This window comes from Moschus berezovskii, chromosome 5, assembly GCF_049115385.1.
Source record: "Moschus berezovskii isolate FMDL1 chromosome 5, NW_MosBer_1.0, whole genome shotgun sequence".
NCBI lineage: Eukaryota > Metazoa > Chordata > Mammalia > Artiodactyla > Moschidae > Moschus > Moschus berezovskii.
Window position 1 is genome coordinate 12,386,149 of NC_142464.1, and position 20,820 is coordinate 12,406,968.

At 40.2% G+C, this 20,820-nt stretch overlaps 1 protein-coding gene and 1 long non-coding RNA gene across 3 annotated transcripts in view; one reads left to right on the forward strand and one right to left on the reverse strand.

Annotated features, from left to right (window-relative positions):
* USP53 (ubiquitin specific peptidase 53) overlaps positions 1 to 3,689 on the reverse strand; it is a 57,635-nt gene extending 53,946 nt beyond the window's left edge. The window contains exon 1 of the mRNA XM_055434146.2: positions 3,551 to 3,689. The gene's annotated coding sequence lies outside the window, so the exon portion shown is untranslated. The remainder of the gene's footprint in view (positions 1 to 3,550) is intronic.
* Positions 3,690 to 3,822: 133 nt separating this feature from the next.
* LOC129561527 (uncharacterized) overlaps positions 3,823 to 20,820 on the forward strand; it is a 78,033-nt gene continuing 61,035 nt past the window's right edge. For both annotated transcript variants that reach the window (XR_016037401.1, XR_008687026.2), the window contains exons 1-3: positions 3,823 to 4,100; positions 4,704 to 4,973; positions 8,883 to 8,962. This is a non-coding gene — a long non-coding RNA (uncharacterized LOC129561527). The remainder of the gene's footprint in view (positions 4,101 to 4,703; positions 4,974 to 8,882; positions 8,963 to 20,820) is intronic.

A 20,820-nucleotide genomic window follows, 5' to 3' on the forward strand; every position in this document is an offset into this window, starting at 1 on the left:
ACTTTTCACGACCCCATGGACTACAGCCCACCAGGCTCCTCCATCCATGGGATTTTCCAGGCAAGAGTGCTGGAGTGGGGTGCCATTGCCTTCTCCCTATGAAATCAATAAAGAGGACCTAGGCATTAAAGGTATAGGACAATTTCCCTCCACTTGGCAGCTAGGTTAGTGTCAGTAGGATACTGACAAGGAGGTTAAGATTATTTCAGGCCTATACAGCAGTACCTTAAAAGAGGAAACATCTTCTAGGGTTCAAACAGACTGCTAACCTAAAAACAGGGAGGGCCATCATTAGAGGGCCAAGATTTTACTATGCAGGGTGAGAAGTTTAGAAGAAGATAAAGCACAAAGTACCTGGTCAACAAAGAATGCCCTGATGGGTTCTTGACAAGGATGGAATTCATGTTCTGATACTGACCTCATGATTTCCAATTATTCTACCTCTGAAAAACTTCCACCAACACAGCATATTACTCAACTACTTAATCATTAAAAGAAAATTAATTCCATTATCTCTAATTATAATCTATATTAAAAAGTTCATAGAATTATTGTAAGAATCACAAACCATGTCTAAAATAACTAATAAATGCCCAAAACATGGCAGGCACTCAGTAAAAACACAAGCTAATTATAACGACAGCAAAAACACAATCTTTGATATAAAATGATTTTTAATAATATAAAAAACACATTTGAAGAAAAAGTAAAAGCTGTATTGATATTTTACACTCCATTTTGTTATTCCTCCATTTCTGTAAACTGAAGTATCAATCTTGACTAAAGACTTAATCCAGATTAGTGGCATCGGATAAACTGTACAATGAATTATTAACTTCCAAATTTTAAAATCTATTAAGTCATTCTTAGTAGAAAATAAGCAGTTTCATTTGTAGAGCTATCCTACTTTAAGAAAACTTAAAATATGAAAACTTCTAATTACAAAAAAAAGTTGGGGAATGCTTCACTTTACAAGTGGATTCACCACAGTATTATTTTAAACATTCATTTACGAACTGAGCTAGAGAAAGAGAAATGAGTTACAATGTTAGAAGGCAATGCATCAGAAATAAAGTGAAAGCAATTCTGAAATAATGTAAGCAACAGAGATTTAATTTAGAAGAATTCAACCTATGTACAACTTTCCAGAAAAATTCAAAACTTCCTTAATGACAATTTTAATTCATAAATAACACAACAACCATGTAGCCATAAACAATAACTAGCAACTTTTCTGAAGTGACTCATGTAAAATAAAAGTTCTTCAACCATATGTAATGGCTTGCAGCACGCTGGGGTATGTCACAGAACACCTTTGATGGCAGCCTATGGACCCCTTAGGATGATGTTTGTAAAAACATAAAATATAATTCATGGGATTACAATTAACAAAGGACGAAAAAAGTGTGCAAGATTCCCAAGAAAACCAGTTACATTAAAATTCAGTCCTAATCAGACCACAGTTTCAAGCATGAATCCTCAGTTAATAAAAGAACTGCTGATAGAGGATATGGATTAACCTGGAAAAGCAAAGAAGAAATACTTTTGCCTAAATATTCTATACATGTATTATTCCTAGTATTTAAAAAACTAACTTGCCAAGATATTATATAACCCATTTAAAGTTTAAATAACCGTTGAAAGTTTTATCTCTGGTAGAACATTTCGTGTTCCTACTGTGTGCATATACTATAATGCAAAACAACAGTTTCAGCAAGAAAATAACTTGTAATTTGACTACTGAACGTGTACATTACCTTAAAACAGAATTTTCATTTTTGAACTCTTTGGCTAAAAAAGACTTCTAAATCATTATTCCCAAAATATCCTGGTACTGCACAGTTTAAAATACACATTTGACACAAAATAATGGAAAAGATCTTGAATCACAGTATTTACTAAAATTGTAAGTTTATTTTTTAAGAAAAAGAATAAACTAGGTGAAAAATGGTGCCCTTCCACCATTAAAATAGCTTTCTTTGAAAAAAAACACTTTTTTGTATCTTCTAGAGAAAATATTAATAAATTACTATTAGTGTCAAGTTACAAGAGCTATACAAATCTACCTACATTTATAAAAACATTTTTTTAGTTAACAGGGAAAATGAAAGATCTGTTCTTGGCAGCTTATTTTTCACACTGTAGGAAAAATCAGTGAGTTGAGTAGAATAAATCACTTTCATGTTTTATCACTAGTAATTATGAACCTAAACAAACTGTACAGTGAGTTCATTTTAAAAACGAATAAAATTTAAAATAAAAACAAAACCCTTGTTTTTTCAGAGCATAACTAACTTCTTCCTACAGTCTGTTTGTTTGAAATTATGACAACGGCAGATAAATCATATATTACTTTTGCAATATGTTTCATTTGTTTTCATTTCTGTTTGCCTAGACCATCATCATGGAACTGAAAAGAATAGAACATTAAACTAAAAGAAGTTTTTAATATTAACTTAGCCAAAAGTTCATTTCAATCCGAATTTTGTTAGGAATTTCTCCTTCTTTTAAATACTGAGAATTACGAACGCTTTTCTTTAAAGAACATTACTAAAAGTGAATCAGACCCTAATCACAAAGAACCTCCTAAATTTAAACATCCTTCAGAAATAGCCTTGAAAACTCACTGCAAAAAAATACATATTTTCTTCCAGATAAGGAAACATTTGGCAAACTCTTATCTAACAAATAAAGCCTTGCAGTACATTTGCAAGCATTAATGAGGCTTCGCACTGATGGAGAAAACCTTACAGTTGAGTTACAAAACCTCAGAGCACGCTCAAATTGCAGGCTTTAGAAACCCTCTCTGCTACACCTGTGCAAGTACTTCCTGTTCTCCAAAGATATTTAAAAGTTGTTTGGTAAACGTCCCGTTGGAGAAAGAATGGCAACCCACTCCAGTATTCTTGCCTGGAAAATCTCATGGACGGAGGAGCTTGGCGGGCTGCAGTCCATGGGGTCGCAAAGAGTCGGACACGACTGGGCACACACCAGACCAGAAATGTCCACTAAATCGCCATTTAGAAGCTAAACATTAACTTCATAAATTACTACTACTAAATCACTAAATTACTACTACTACCACTCAGAAAAAAACAGTCCGAAGAGTCTCACGAATCATCTCTTCCCCAAACAGTAACAAAACCTCTTTAAAAAGCGGCTGCTTGAGAGGCAGTGGCTTGGAAAGTGAGGGGCAGGCGCCAGGTAAGCGTGATAGTCACAATTCCGAAGCACTCAGCGACCCAGCAGGATTCCAGGTTCCGCCTCTGGCCAGCCCTCAAACACAGCAGCAACAAGCACTGCCCAGTGAGCACAGGACCGCCTCCCTCGCGTTCGCCTCCAGCCCGGCCAAAGGCGCCTCGGGCAGAGCCTGGACGCGGCGGGAGGGCGGTGCGACCTCCAGAGTCCGCCCCGAAGCGGGTGGGGGAGGAGGTCGGGGGGCAGCGAGGAGAGACGCCGAGTCTGGGACTGGAACGAGGGTCTTCCAGTCAGGCCCGCGGAGGTCGCAGGGCTTTGGCTCTCCAGCCAGGGACTAGTTTCGGAGACTTACCTTGAGCTCTGCCCTTTTAGCGAGAGGGGCGTGTGGTCCAGGTAGAGAAATACGGGCCTTCTACCTCCACAGGGCAGTCTCCCGCTAGCCCAGCTCCGCGTCAAGCTGACACCAGGCTGACACACCAACAGCTGCTACCGAAACCGAGGCTCACCGGGAACTGGAGCAGAGGCGACTGGTCTCCGCCGCCCAGACCGCGACCCAGCGCACGGAGCATGCGCACACGCCTCAACACCCAAAGGCCAGTCAGGCCAGTGACACCTGCGATCAACAGGTCCTGGGAGCCCCGCCCAAATCCCCGCCTCACCCCCGCCCCGCCTCCTCGAAGCTGACCCCGCCCTCAGGCTCCAGGAGCTGGCTCCGCCCCCACACGCGATTTCCCGGCTTTCTGGACCTGCGGATCTGTGTTCCCGCGCGGGTTCCATAGGGCTGGCGATCCAGTTGACTTACTCTGAGCCGCGAGATCCCGCGAGAGCAGGGACTTGACCATTTTTCTTAAGGCGGGAGCGGAGCGTTGGGGTTAACTGTTGTTCGAGAAAGGAGGCTGCAGGTTGGTTTTTGTGGTGCAGAGGGAAGAAAGGAGTAGTTCTTCAGGTGGAAGTGGTTATTCCGATACTGTTGGTCATTTATTTATTCATTATTTTCTAAGCTCAGGGACACGAATCCACCAGAGACTGGGCTTTAAGTTAGTTGTTACCTCAGAGAAAACGACCTGTATCGCACGGCCTCGAAACCCTAGGCTAATTAGCAGTTCTGTTTAGCTTTCTGTGAATCCTTACCATCTGTTTGCAGTTAAATGATTTACATTGGCTTGAATGTATATTCCCCAACTGGTTGTTTCGTGACTATTTAATAAAATGAAAGGCTTAATAAACATGTTGATCCGGTTAATGGTTAATTGTGAGAAAAATGTGGCTGCCTCCTTACTGTGCTTTCAACAGGTTTTAAGTTGCAAGCTAATGTTTGGGAATTGGGCGAAACTTCGTTTTGTAATAACTTGTTTCTTAGGAATAGTAGTAAAAGGAAAATCCACTGTCATCTTTAGTATAAAAGATCCCTCTCAATAAGTAGTAAGATTTTGGAACTCATTTCAAAGCTGTTGCAGGTTCAACATACAGATTCTAAAAATTGATTTAACTAAACTCTTAAACAGGTTCAGTTCAGTCGTTCAGTCGTGTACGACTCTCCGCGACCCCATGAATCACAGCACGCCAGGCCTCCCTCTCCATCACCAACTCCCGGAGTTCATTCAAGCTCATGTCCACAGAGTCGGTGATGCCATCCAGCCATCTCATTCTCGGTCGTCCCCTTCTCCTCCCGCCCCCAATCCTTCCCAGCATCAGAGTCTTTTCCAGTGAGTCAACTCATCGCATGAGGTGGCCAAAGTATTGGAGTTTCAGCTTTAGCATCAGTCCTTCCAAAGGTAACTCTAAATGTCTATTTGAAGAAACAGAAGGAGGAAACATTTTAGATTGGTATAGGCGAGTAGTACCTGTGACTGAATCAAGGAGAATTTGTTGAGCATTTATTGTTCCCTTCACTGAATTGGGCGCTGAAGAAGATACAGTGAAGTTTAAGATATGGTTCTTGCCCTCAGTAAATTTAAAACTTGGAGAATGAGACAAAGAACTACATTTAAAAAATAGCACCATTAATTCTCCCCTTGCTTTCCCTAGTGCTACTTTCTCCTGGTTTTGCGACTTCCTCTCTGAGGCACTTTAAATATTTTTATTCTTAACTGTGCCCTCTGTGTTCCCAAACTCTCTATTTTCTTGTGTTGTTATTTCTTTTGTCTCCTTGAACAGTCTTTTCCCCATGGTGGACTTAGCTACTAGGTATCCTGGGCACCTGGAGAAGGAAATGGCAACCCACTCCAGTATTCTTGCCTGGAGAATCCCAGGGACAGAGGAACCTGGTGGGCTGCTGTCTATGGGGTCACACAGAGTCGGACACAACTGACTTGACTTAGCAGCAGCAGCAGCATCCTGGGCACCAGGGACTCCCAAATGGATATCTTCAGCTTAGACCCTTTTAAGCAATAGCATCTTTGGGTGTCATGTGCTGAGTCACTTCAATAGTGTCCAACTCTTTGCAACCCTATGAACTGTAGCACACCAGGCCCTTCTGTCCATAGGCTTCTCCAGGCAAGAATACTGGAGTGGATTGTCATTCCTTTCTCCGGGGGATCTTCCTGACCCAGGAATTGAACCCTCGTCTCCCATCTCTTACGGCTTCTGCATTGCAGGCAGTCGTATAGGTACTTATGTCCCAAATTGACTTGGACATCTTTTCTGTTCCCTACTCCTAGTTCCGCATCTCTTCCCACCCATCTGGAACCTACACTGCTTTCAGTCTCTATTTTAGATAATAGCACCTAGGTGCCCAAATCAAGAATCCATGTGTACCCCTATATTACATTTCCTTCATTTCCTCTGTCCTGATATCAAGTTTGATTAATTCATCTCCTTAAGGATCTCTCAACCCCCGCACCCCTTTTAATCTCCATTCTTACTGTCTTAATCTATCAACTAATCATCATCTCTCCTAACTCATCTCCCTTGGACCACTGCAATAGGCTCTAGTTATTTCCCACTCCAGTCCAACATCCATGTCTGTTAATGATTTTTCTAACATGAAAATATGATTACAATCTTACCAAGGTTTTTTCAGGAGCTCCCCATCTCCTTCAGGGCCTGGCCCCAGACTTAGTCTCATATACTACTCTTGTCCATTTACTCCACACTAGCTATATAGAATTCCTTGCTCATCTGTGTTTCTACTAGGTTCTCTCAAGATCTTTTAGGTCTCAGTTGAATACTTATTTCATCCATGGAAACTTTCATAACTTCCCGAGACAGATTTGCCCTTCCTTCCCCCCTTTTGGGGTTTATTTATAGCAATTATGTTGTACTATAGTTATTTCTTTGCAAATGTAACTGACAGAGCACCCTTGAAAAATAATTTGAACTATGGATAATAAAGACTCACTATATCCCTGCCTTCTTTCAGATTATAGAAGAATGCCCTTCAGTTTACCATGCTCAAAAATTTGACAAAACCGTGACTGTACAGTTATTTTAATCCTGTAACTTCAAACTTTCTGCTACTTCTTGGCATATTTAAGTACTGAGTTTTACATGGTATACTAGGTCACAAGTTGGAGTCAATGGGCAGGAAGCAAACAGATGAAAAAAAGGAAAATTGACAGTGCACTGTATTTTAGGACAGGAGTTGCTCCCAAAAAACTTCGTAGTTAGAAATGTCACAACGTAAGTTTTAAATGTACTGCCTCTGAGAATTACTGTTTGTTCTTGAAGTATATGTGTATATGTTTAATTCAGTAGTTATTTTATTGGGCAGACCCAAATTAATGAGGAAAAATCTCTGCACTTCTCACTGACTTGAGATCATGAAAGGAAAGATTTGGAATGCCAAAGACCACCTTATGTTGTTTGAATGAGGCTGAGCCAAAGTTTACATCATCAGCACCACCACACTTAGATGCCTCTTTATTATTCTGGAGTGATTATAATCCAGACTTCAGGAGATGTACCATCTTGTGGTTCTAGTCACCCTATTCACTAATAAATGGTAGAAGTAGCAGTATTCTATCCTGAGAAGCTGTCATCCAGTGGTTCCAGGAGGTAAAGAACAGCTAAAGACATGGCAAACCACGAATGAGCTGGGTAGGATAAAGTGAAATACAGTATAGAGTTGTAGCCAAATGGCTGTCTCAGGATTGGATGTGAGACTAACTCCTTTTTTCCTAATTGCATGAAGGAAATGTTGACAAGTGTTATCTTCTTAGTAAACTTGTAAAGAACAGGGACTATATTTTTTCACTGTGAATTTCTAGGGCATAGCACAGTGCCTGGCATAGATATATAACAAATGTGTTCAGTGGATGGGCTGAAGAACTAGAAGTTCTGTTAATTTTTTAGAGAATAGAGACATCTGTGTGGACCAGAATTGTTGGGGAAAGCTTCTATGGGAGATCAGATATGAGCTTCAACTTGGAAGGTTCACGAGTAGGCATATTTGAATGCACTGTGGAGGAGATATGACTATCAAGAGCAAAGTTTTAGAAACGAATTAAAGCCAATGCAGGGCTATAATAGGAAGCCTTTTAAGTTCTTGAACAGGATGTTTGGTTTGGAATTATATACGGGTTTGTAGGGGAAATTGTAGTGAGGCAAGAAGATGAGCTAAACCAGTACAATTCCAGAGAAACCTTCAGTGATGATGAGGCCAAGCAAAAAACCTAGTCATAATCAACCACTTCCTCTTTGACTCACATCCCAATTTTTGTAACATCATCCTCTTACATGGCTTTCCTCCAACCTATTTGGTTGTTCCTTTTCAACCTGCTTTTCTCTTACACTTTCTAGATGATGGTGTTCCGTAGTGCCTGGCCCTAAGACCTGGCTTTATCCTCATGGTTTTAAATATATATTTCCCACACAGCAGCCAAAGTAGCCTATTTTAAATGTTGACATGTTACCCGCCCCTACTTAAAATTGTTCAAAGACTTACTATCTACATAAAATAAAATCCAAATAGACACCTGAAGGAGCTATTCTTCCCTCCCTAACAGCATCTCATGCTATCAAGGATTTTGCACTCTTTATTCCCTATACCTAGAACCCTGCTTCTTAATGGCGGGGGCGGGGGGGGAGGTGATACTGTCTCTCAAGGGACATTTGCCAAAGGCCAATACGTTGCTGATTGTCACAGGGTAGGAAGGGAGTGCTGCTGCTGGTATCCAATTGGGGTAAGGCCAATTCTGCTGCTAAACACCCCACACAAAGACAGTCACCCAGAGCAAAGAATTATATGGTTCAAAATGTCATTAGTGCCAAAGTAGAGAAACCCTGACCTACAGTACCTTCCCCTGAGCCTCCAAGTGGCTGACTCCTTTTCATCCTCTATAGTTTTAACTTTGTCTTCCTAGAAGTCATCTTTGACTTAGAATTTCCTGCCTGTCTCTATCACAGTGTTCTGTTTATTCATCTCATACCACTTTTCACAACCTGTGATTAGTTTGTTTGTTTATTGTCTTTCTCACTATCTAGAAAGCAGATCCCATGAAAAGCCTCTCTCCATCGTTATTCTTTCTGTAAAGGCTAATACAGGGGCACAGAGTTCCGTTCCGTTCCGTCGCTCAGTCGTGTCCAACTCTTTGTGACCCCGTGGACTGTAGCCTACCAGTGGCACAGAGTAGGCATCAATAAAGAGTTATTTGACTCCTGAATCTGGATCTGCAATATGTCATGGAATGAAAACTTAACAATAAGGCTTTTTCTTCTTTTTTCTGTAAAATTAAAATATGCAGTTACTGAGAGAACAGATTGAAGACACCTGGAAGGAAGTTGTCATCATTCAGAGTGCCTTCTGGAAGTCTGCTGGTCTGAGGTCAGTATTCAGATGTGCTCCACAAATACCCTTCCTTCCTAAGTAGCTTCTCACAATCAGAACCAAAAGTAGAATCATACTATGGCCAAATTAACTAATGTCAGTGAAGTAAAGAGAATCAGTCAGGAAGGGAAAAAAGAAACAAGGATGAATAGTACCAAAAATGATATAAAATTGTTTGATCAAACTAAGAAGTTTAAAAGACCTAATTTTTTAATATGTACATGTCTTTACAAAGCTGTTTCAAAACTGTATTTAGAAGTACCTGGTTAATATACATTTTAATTTTTTCAATTAAGAAAATATGTATTGTGGACATGTATTGCTTTGTCCTTTCCTGCTTTTATCAGTAATAATAGATCCATACCACTTAACCCTAGGATGGGCATAACTCCATATTGAGCATTTCATCATTTTCTGGCTCTGGTGATTAGTGTATGGGTGATTTGAACTAATCAGTATTCCTTCTCAGGAGTTTTCAAATTATTAATAGAGCTTACAGGAAAGATCTTTTTTTTTTCTTTGTGTACAAAGCTATAAAACCGTAAGCTCAGAGGTGCTTGTGGCAGTGTGCCTTGTCATTTATAATGTCTGGTCTGAAAGAATAAGGCGGCTTTGGAAGAGAGGGGAAAGAAAAGGTCCTAAGGGTTCTCCAGCCTCTTATCAAATAGGTAGTTCAGGAATTGAGTGTTCACCAAATGCCTTAACGCTCTGCAGCATGACCTTTTGTTGAACATCAGAAGGTCAAATTTAGTATCCATAGCGTCTTAGCCAGCTCTTCCTTAGGCAAAACTTTGCTGGCCTTACATTCCAATCTTTCTAAGCCTCTGCTATAACAGAGTCAACATTAGCTAGTTAACCGCATTGAGTGGTTTAACCAGTAACCTCCTTAATTTTGCTGACTTATTGTCAGCTTAAGCAATTTCATTACCTTTGTTATTTCACTTTGAAACATCCTAATTTTCTTATCTGTAAAGTTGGGATGAGAAATAATACTTACATATGATGTCTTTTGATGATGCCCCAGATAAAAGCAACCATAAAGTCTTATACTGTGTTATTATGGCCTTTAGTGTTGTTATTACAGTTACCAATACTGCTGTCATCAATGATAATGTGTTGCTCTAAGAACCTGTATATTGTTTTTCTTTCTATAATATGTATTTTATTACAGTCTCAACGATACACAAGGCTTTAGATTCTTTCTGGTCCAGCCTCCTACTCACTAAAGGATTATCCCTGCCAGTAGTTGTCCAACCTCTGTTCAAATATGGTAACAGTGGTAGAAAACTTGATGTTTTATGAGACATCCTTTTCTTTTTAAGACTTCTTTAACCACTAAGAAATTTTCATCACAGTGAGTTGAAATTCACCTTCTAGTAATTTCTATACACAGATCTTATTTCTGTCCTTTATAGCAACAGAGATCTATGTTCTTTTTTCCATAAGACACTGCTGCTGCTAAGTCACTTCAGTCGTGTCCGACTCTGTGTGACCCCATAGACGGCAGCCCACCAGGCTCCCCCGTCCCTGGGATTCTCCAGGCAAGAACACTGGAGTGGGTTGCCATTTCCTTCTCCAATGTGTGAAAGTGAAAAGTGAGACACTACTGAACTTTGAAAACAAGTTTTGTGTTTTCAAGCTAAAAGTTCTCTCAAAATCTTTTTGAAGGCCTAGTAAAATATTAAACTAATCTGCTCATTCATTCATTCTACTTCACCTTATCCCACAAAGATTTAAAGTAAATTCTAAAAAATAAAATAAATTCTAACATATAGTATAAAACAATGGTCAAACATAAATAAGAAAAAGAATCAGAACTATGGGAAAGTAGAATATGAGAAGAATGTAAAGAGTGAGAACGAAAGAATAGAAATAAGCATGAGCCTATGGCTTAAGTTTGTTTGATCTGAAATTATAAGTGAATATGATATTTAACAGTAACAGGAAACATTTTTCTGTCATCTAAAATGCTTTTTCCTCTACGTTTGCCCTCATCTAAGAAGGCTCTTATCTGTGTTCACTGACAATAGACTCATCCACATGTCCCTGGAAAATGCAGTAACAGGCTTCATAATCCATGAAACTGACTTCAGGATGCAATTTTGTTGTCAACTTCTGGGAAAAATATGGTGACTAAAAAAAAACATATTTCTGTAGTTAGCATGATATCAGTTCAGTTCAATTGCTCAGTCATATCCGACTCTTCGTGACCCCATGGACTGCAGTATGCCAGGCTTCCCTGTCCATCACCAATTCCTGGAGCTTGCTCAATCTTGTGTCCATCGAGTCGGTGGTGCTATCCAGTGCTATCCAACCATCTCATCCTCTGTCATCCCCTTCTCCTCCTGTCTTCAATCTTTCCCGGCATCAGGGTCTTTTCCAATGAGTCAGTTCTTTGCATCAGGTGGCCAAAGTGTTGAGGTTTCAGCTTCAACGTCAGTCCTTCCAATGAATATTCAGGACTGATTTCCTTGAGAATTGATGTCTGATCTCCTCGCAGTCCAAGGGACTCTCAAGAGTCTTCTCCAACACCACAGTTCAAAAGCATCAATTCTTTGGCACTCAACTTTCTTTATAGTCCAACTCTCACATCCATACAAGACTACTGGAAAAACCATAGCTTTGACTAGATGGACCTTTGTTGGCAAAGTAATGTCTCTGCTTTTTACTATGCTGTCTAGGTTGGTCATAGCCTTTCTTCCAAGGAGCAAGTGTCTTTTAATTTCATGGCTGCAGTCACCATCTGCAGTGATTTTGGAGCCCAAGAAAATAAAATCTGTCACTGTTTCCATTGTTTCCCCATCTATTTGCCATGAAGTGATGGGACCAGATACCATGATCTTGGTTTCTTGAATGTTGAGATTTAAGCCAGCTTTTTCACTCTCCTCTTTCACTTTTATCAAGAGGCTTTTTAGTTCCTTTTCACTTTCTGCCAGAAGGGTGGTATCATCTGCTTATCTGAGGTTATTGATATTTCTCCTGGCAATCTTGATTCTGGCTTGTGCTTTATCCAGCTCAGGCATTTTGCATGTTGTACTTTCCATAGAAGTTAAATAAGTAAGGTGACAATATACAGCCTTGATGTACTCCTTTCCCAATTTGGAACCAGTTTGTTGTTCCATGTCTGGTTCTAATTGTTGCTTCTTGACCTGCATGCAGATTTTGCAGGAGGCAGGTCTGGTGGTCTAGTATTGCCATCTCTTGAAGCATTTTCCACAGTTTGTTGTGATCCACACAGTCAAAGGCTTTGGTGTTTTCAATAAAGCAGAAGTAGATATTTTTCTGGAATTTTCTTGCTTTTTCTATGATCCAACATACATTGGCAATTTGATCTCTGGTTCCTCTGCCTTTTCTAAATCCAACTTGAACATCTGGAAGTTCATGGTTCACATACTGTTGAAGCCTGGATTGGAGAATTTTGAGCATGACTTTACTAGAATGTGAGATGAGTGCAATTGTGCGGTAGTTTGATCATTCTTTGGCATTGCCTTTCTTTGGGATTGGAATGAAAACTGACCTTTTCCAGTCCTGTGGCCACTGCTGAGTTTTCCAAATTTGCTGGCATATTGGGTGCAGCACTTTCACAGCATCATCTTTCAGGATTTGAAATAGCTCAACTGGAATTCCATCACCTCCACTAGCTTTGTTTGTAGCGATGCTTCCTGAGGCCCACTTGACTTTGCAATCCAGGATGTCTGGCTCTAAGTGAGTGATAACATCATCATGGTTAGCTGGGTCGTGAAGATCTTTTTTGTATAGTTGTTCTGTGTATTCTTGCCACTTCTTCCTAATATCTTCTGCTTCTGTTAGGTCCATGCCATTTCTGTCCTTTATTGAGCCTGTCTTTGCATGAAATGTTCCCTTGGTATCTCTGATTTTCTTGAAGTGATGTCTACTCTTTCCCATTTTGTTGTTTTCATTTTTTTCTTTGCAGTGATCACTGAGGAAGGCTTTCTTATCTCTCCTTGCTATACTTTGGAACTCTGCATTCAAATAGTTCTATATTTCCTTTTCTCCTTTGCCTTTAGCTTCTTTTCTTTTCACAGGTATTTGTTAGGCCTCCTCAGACAACCATTTTGCCATTTTGCATTTCTTTTTCTTGTGGATGGTCTTGCTCCCTGCCTCCTGTACAATGTCACAAACCTCCATCCATAGTTCTTCAGGCACTCTATCTATCAGATCTAATCCCTTGAATCTATTTGTCACTTCCACTGTATAACTTGAATCTATTTGTAAACTTCCACTGATTTGATTTAGGTCATACCTGAATGGTCCAGTGGTTTTTTCATACTTTCTTCAATTTCAGTCTGAATTTGGCAACAAGGAGTTCATGATCTGAGTCACAGTCAGCTCCCAGTCTTGTTTTTACTTACTGTATAGAGCTTCTCCATCTTTGGCTGCAAATAATATAATCAATGTGATTTTGGTATTAACCATCTGGTGATGTCCATGTGTAGATTCGTCTCTTGTGTTGTTGGAAGAGGGTGTTTGCTTTGACCAGTGCATTCTCTTGGGAAAACTCTGTTAACTTTTGCCCTGCTTCATTTTGTTCTCTAAGGCCAAACTTGCTGTTACTCCAGGTATCTCTCTTGACTCCTGCTTTTGCATTCCAGTCCCTTGTGATGAAAACGATTTCTTTTTTTGGTGTTATTTCTGGAAGGTCTTGTAGATCTTCATCAGTTCAGTTAAGTTCAATTCAGTCACTCAGTCGCGTCCGACTCTTTGCGACCCCATGAATCACAGCACGCCAGGTCTCCCTGTCCATCACCAACTCCCGGAGTTCACTCAAACTCATGTCCATCGAGTCGGTGATGCCATCCAACCATCTCATTCTCTGTCGTCCCCTTCTCCTCCTGCCCCCAATCCCTCCCAGCATCAGAGTCTTTCCCAGTGAGTCAACTCGTTGCTTGAGGTGGCCAAAGTATTGGAGTTTCAGCTTTAGCATTAGTCCTTCCAATGAACACCCAGGGCTAATCTCCTTTAGAATGGACTGGTTGGATCTCCTTGCAGTCCAAGAGACTCTCAAGAGTCTTCTCCAGCACCACAGTTCAAAAGAATCAATTCTTCAGTGATCAGCTTTCTTCACAGTCCAACTGTCACATCCATACATGACCACGGGAAAAACCATAGCCTTGACTAGATGGACCTTGGTTGGCAAAGTAATGTCTCTGCTTTTTAATATGCTATCTAGGTTGGTCATAACTTTTCTTCCAAGGAGTAAGCGTCTTTTAATTTCATGGCTGCAATCAGCATCCGCAGTGATTTTGGAGCCCAAAAAAATAAAGTCTGACACTGTTTCCCCATCTATTTCCCGTGAAGTGATGGGACCAGATGCCGTGATCTTTGTTTTCTGAATGTTGAGCTTTAAGCCAGCCTTTTCACTCTCCTCTTTCACGTTCATCAAGAGGCTTTTTAGTTCCTCTTCACTTTCTGCCATAATGGTGGTGTCATCTGCATATCTGAGGTTATTGATATCTCTCCCGGCAATCTTGATTCCAGCTTGTGCTTCTTCCAGCCCAGAGTTCCTCATGATGTACTCTGCATATAAGTTAAATAAGCAGAGTGACAATATACAACCTTGATGTACTCCTTTTCCTATTTGGAACCAGTCTATTGTTCCGTGTCCATTTCTAACTGTTGCTTCCTGACCTGCATATAAGTTTCTCAAAAGGCAGGTAGATCTTCATAGAACCAGTCAATTTGGCTCTTTCAGCATTACTGGATGGGGCATAGACTTGGATTACTCTGATACTGAATGGTTTTCCTTGGAAACGACCAGAGATCATTCTGTCATTTTTGAGATTGCACCCAAGTACTGCATTTCAGACTCTTATGTTAAATGTGATGGCTACTCCATTTCTTCTAAGGTATTCCTGCCCACAGTAGTAGATATAATGGTCATCTGAATTAAATTAGCCCATTAAAGGTAAATTTTAGAAGTGGTCAAACAGGAGATGGGAAGAGTGAACATTGACATTAGGCATAAGTGAACTAAAATGGACTGGAATGGGTGAATTTAATTCAGCATGATAATAGTTTGAGCAAATTATTTCCTCTTTTGGTTCATCAGTTTAAGTAAGATTGTTTTAAGGTATTTTGGAATGATGTCATTTCATTAGACAATGTAAGTTTGTGTTCAAAATACTAACTTTTTTGTTCCATTATTTTGTTTTTATGAATTGGTATTAAGGCGCGTTTCACAAATTTTAATGCCCTTCATTTTTTTGGACACAAATGCTTGTATTACTTGAGCACATAGGCATCTTCATCATGTGTTTCCTTCATTTCTTTAAAGCATCCTATTATTTTTTGAAGTTTTAGCCCATATTTCTTAAGATTTAGTATTCTTCCTCCATTTTTATATTGCCAAAATTAATGACATCTTCTTTGCCTTCAGCTAAATCATCGAGGAAAATGTTGGTGAAGGTTGGATCCCTGACATTCAGTTGCAGCCATAGCCCACATTAACCCCGAGTGGCAACATTAAAATTATTTAGAAAGCTAAGTAGAGACCATGTTTAAGGGCAACATGGTATCATAAAAAGCGTGACCTTTAGATTTGGACAGACTTAGGTTCAAATCCTGACTTTACCATTTATTGTGTGTGACCTTGAGCAGTCAGTAACTACCCTAAAACCTAGTTTCCTCATCTGTACAAAGCAGTGTTTCCTCGCTAATCCCTAACTGGATTGCTGTTGACAGGCAGGCCACTGCTCTCGGCATATATTTGCTTGATTTTTTTTTTTTTTCCTAGCAGTGTTTTGTAATCTGAGGGAAAGAATGAAAAAAAAAAAAAACAGACAGTGAAATTGCTTGCGTTCAAAAGCAACATCTGTGATAGAAACAATGGATAGAGAATTATGGAACTCTCTTGCTCTCAAGTAGATGTGTGCTGTGGGGAGATTAGTTTATCTCTTAACTTTTCTTGATCCTTAAAAGAAGAAATTGGACCACATGATTCTAAATTTTAAAGATGTGAAATAAAAGAGTCTTTTCCCAGTTGTTACCTAATTACAAAATATATCAGGAACTAAGTGCTTTATGCAAAGTATTTTATTTAACTTTCCTAACAACTGTAAAGTGTTAATATTTAGATATGATTAATATCCTGATTTTAGAAACAGTGAAAGTGCGGTACTTAGCACAGTGCCTGCCATATAGGAGGCACTCAGTAAACAAACTGAATGATTTAATAAAAGAACTATCAGTTAAGTATGACATCTGGTTACAGCCAGGAAATATAGTAAGTCAAAATGAGGAAGGCAATGTGTGCCATACTAATAAATCCAGAAGTAAGGAGATCAATCCTGGGTGTTCATTGGAAGGACTGATGCTAAAGCTGAAACTCCAATACTTTGGCCACCTCATGCGAGGAGTTGACTCACTGGAAAAGACTCTGATGCTAGGAGGGATTGGGGGTAGCTGGAGACGGGGACGACAGAGAATGAGATGGCTGGATGGCATCACCGACTCGATGGACATGAGTTTGAGTGAACTCCGGGAGTTGTTGATGGACAGGGAGGCCTGGCGTGCTGTAGTTCATGGGGTCGCAGGGAGTCGGACATGACTGAGCAACTGAACTGAACTGAACTGAGCTGAACTGAAAGGCTGAAACCATCTAGGTTTTGGTTGAAAGCTATTGCTAGGATTTTTGTGCATGAATGTAATTTCTCTTTAATTTTTTTGAAACCAAGTTTTATAGCATGTTATATTTGTATAGTTGTTTAGAATCAGAAATGGAAAGGATCTGGGAGATTAGTTTGCCAAAATCCCTTAACTTTACAGATGAGAGCACTTAAATTGAGGGGCCTGCTAAACACTGATTCCGTTCCGTCGCTCAGTCGTGTCCGACTCTTTGCAACCCCATGGACTGTAGCCTACCAGGCTTCTCCGTCCATGGGATTCTCCAGGCAAGAAAACCAGAGTGGGTTACCGTTTCCTTCTCCAGGGGATCTTCTCGACCCAGGGATCGAACTCGCGTCTCCCGCATTGGAGGCAGACGCTTTAACCTCTGAGCCACCAGGGAAGCCCAAAACACTGATAGAAGCAGGATTAAAAGTCAATTTCTAGTCACTTGGAATTTTCCTGGTATGAAATATTTTCTGTGATATATTCTGAAATTTCGCAGGAGATAGCACTCTTTTGTCTTTTAAAGTACAACCAAATTTCTTCCATATTCAAACACTATTGATAAACAAAATTGACACCTTTGTTCCTTTCTGAAAGACAAGGAAACGAAAGAAGTCAAGAGTGTTTCACAGGTAAAGAATATCTTTTTCTGAATTATGATATCTGTAGTAGTATTCTGACTTTATGAAAAACAGTATGGTGTTCAGAAATTTACCAAACTTCATTTCCTACCTCTTTGGAATCTAACAGATCTAGGTCTCTGCGATGCATGTGCATGCACACACATATGCGCGCGCGCACACACACACACACACACACACACACACACACTATTATATAGCTTAGACTGACTTGTTTTTGATGTAGTTTTTTAAGAAATGCAATAGTGAAATAACACTATGTCTTTCACTCTTTGCATATTGGCTGAAGTCACGAACCCAAAGGAAGTTGCCCCGGAGAGCACTTTGTTTTGTAAAGATGGCAAAGATATTCAGGGCACCAGTGTTTTCAAGTTGAACTTCCTTGTTGAAATTCACTTCACAAAAGAAAATAAGTTTGTTGTTTAATACAGTAATAAAATTATTGGAAAATATTCAGTGATAGAAATAATTCAAAGAATTATAGGTAAAGGCAGAAATTTTGGAGTATTTAATTTCTTTAGTTCGTAACTGTTAGTGGTCTTGAGTTTTCAGTCTCTTGTCTGTAAAACAAGCCCTCAAACTGAAATTGTGCTGGAGGAAAAAAACCAACTTTTGGCAGGTAGTATCCCTGGAATGCCTTTTTGTAAATTTTTAAATCAAATTTTCTGATTAAATTGTTTTCTACAAGTTTTGCTCTGCTACTGTTTCAGATTCTTTTAACTCTGAAGAACTCTATCAAATTAGTTATAATAGTTTTGATGTGGTGGAGAAAAGCAATTCCAGTTACCAGTAACATTGCTGACATTTCAGTTTAGAAATGGAGTAGCCATCATGGTCAACAAAAGAGTCCAAAATGCAGTACTTGGATGCAGTCTTAAAAACGACAGAATGATTTCTGTTTGTTTCCAAGGCAAAACATTCAATATTACAGTAATCCAGGCCTATGCCCCTACCAGTAACGCTGAAGAAGCCGAAGTAGAACGGTTCTATGAAGACCTACAAGACCTTTTAGAACGAACACCCAAAAAAGATGTCCTTTTCATTATAGGGGACTGGAATGCAAAAGTAGGAAGTCAAGAAACACCTAGAGTAACAGGCAAATTTGGCCTTGGAGCACGGAATGAAGCAGGGCAAAGGCTAATAGAGTTTTGTCAAGAGAACGCACTGGTCATAGCAAACACCCTCTTCCAACAACACAAGAGAAGACTCTACACATGGACATCACCAGATGGTCAACACCAAAATCAGTTTGATTATATTCTTTGTAGCCAAAGATGGAGAAGCTCTATACAGTTAGCAAAAACAAGACCAGGAGCTGACTGTGGCTCAGATCATGAACTTCTTATTGCCAAATTCAGACTTAAATTGAAGAAAGTAGGGAAAACCACTAGACCATTCAGATATGACCTAAATCAAATCCCTTATGATTATACAGTGGAAGTGAGGAATAGATTTAAGGGACTAGATCTGATAGATAGAGTGCCTGATGAACTCTGGACGGATGTTCATGACATTGTAAAGGAGACAGGGACCAAGACCATCCCCATGGAAAAGAAATGCAAAAAAGCAAAATGGCTGTCTGAGGAGGCCTTACAAATAGCTGTGAAAAGAAGAGAAGCGAAAAGCAAAGGAGAAAAGGAAAGATATAAGCATCTGAATGCAGAGTTCCAAAGAATAGCAAGGAGAGATCGAAAGTCTTCCTCAGTGATCAATGCAAAGAAATAGAGGAAAATAACAGAATAGGAAAAACAAGAGATCTCTTCAAGAAAATTAGAGATTCCAAGGGAACATTTCATGCAAAGATGGGCTCAATAAAGGACAGAAATGTTATGGACCTAACAGAACCAGAAGATACTAAGAAGAGGTGGCAAGTATACACAGAAGAACTGTACAAAAAAGATCTTCACGACCAAGATAATCACGATAACGTGATCACTGACCCAGAGCCAGACATCTTGAAATGTGAAGTCAAGTGGGCCTTAGAAAGCATCACTATGAACAAAGCTAGTGGAGGTGATGGAATTCCAGTTGAGCTATTTCAAATCTTGAAAGATGATGCTGTGAAAGTGCTGCACTCAATATGCCAGCAAATTTGGAAAACTCAGCAGTGGCCACAGGACTGGAAAAGGTCAGTCTTCATTCTAATCCCAAAGAAAGGCAATGCCAAAGAATGCTCAAACTACCGCACAATTGCACTCATCTCACATTCTAGTAAAGTCATGCTCAAAATTCTCCAAGCCAGGCTTCAGCAATATGTGAAATGTGAACTCCCAGATGTTCAAGCAGGTTTTAGAAAAGGCAGAGGCACCAGAGATCAAATTGCCAACATCCGCTGGATCATGGAGAAAGCAAGAGAGTTCCAGAAAAACATCTATTTCTGCTTCATTGACTATGCCAAAGCCTTTGACTGTGTGGATCACAATAAACTGTGGAGCATCCTGAAAGAGATGGGAATCCCAGACCACCTGACCTGCCTCTTGAGAAACCTGTATGCAGGTCAGGAAGCAACAGTCAGAACTGGACATGGAACAACAGACTGGTTCCAAATAGGAAAAGGAGTGTGTCAAGGCTGTATATTGTCACCTTGCTTATTTAACTTCTATGCAGAGTACATCATGAGGAATGCTGGGTTGGAAGAAGCACAAGCTGGAATCAAGTTTCCTGGGAGAAATATCAATAACCTCAGATACGCAGATGACACTACCCTGATGGCAGAAAGTGAAGAGGAACTCAAAAGCCTCTTGGTGAAAGTGAAAGAGGAGAGTGAAAAGGTTGGCTTGAAGCTCAACATTCAGAAAACAAAGATCATGGCATCTGGTCCCATCACTTCATGTGAAATAGATGGAAAAACAGTGGAAACAGTGTCAGACTTTATTTTTTTGGGCTCCAAAATCACTGCAGATGCTGATTGCAGCCATGAAATTAAAAGACGCTTACTTCTTGGAAGGAAAGTTATGACCAACCTTGATAGTATATTGAAAAGCAGAGACATTACTTTGCCAACCAAGGTCCGTCTAGTCAAGGCTATGGTTTTTCCTGTGGTCATGTATGGATGTGAGAGTTGGACTGTGAAGAAAGCTAATCGCCGAAGAATTGATGCTTTTGAACTGTGGTGTTGGAGAAGACTCTTGAGAGTCCCTTGTACCGCCAGGAGATCCAACCAGTCCATTCTAAGGGAGATTGATCCTGGGTGTTCATTGGAGGGACTGATGCTAAAGCTGAAGTTGCAATACTTTGGCTACCTCATGCGACGAGTTGACTCACTGGAAAAGACTCTGATGCTGGGAAAGGTTGGGGATGGGAGGAGAAGGGGACGACCTAGAGTAAGATGGCTGGATGGCATCACCGACTCTGTGGACATGAGTTTGAGTGAACTCCGGGATTTGGTGATAAACAGGGAGGCCTGGCGTGCTGTGATTCATGGGGTCGCGGAGAGTCGGACACGACTGAGCGACTGAACTGAACTGAAGCCTGGAAAATCCCATGGACAGAGGAGCCTGTTGCGCTGCCATCTATGGGGTCGCACAGAGTTGGACACGACTGAAGTGACTTAGCAGCAGCAGCAGAGCAGTAATTTTCAAACAT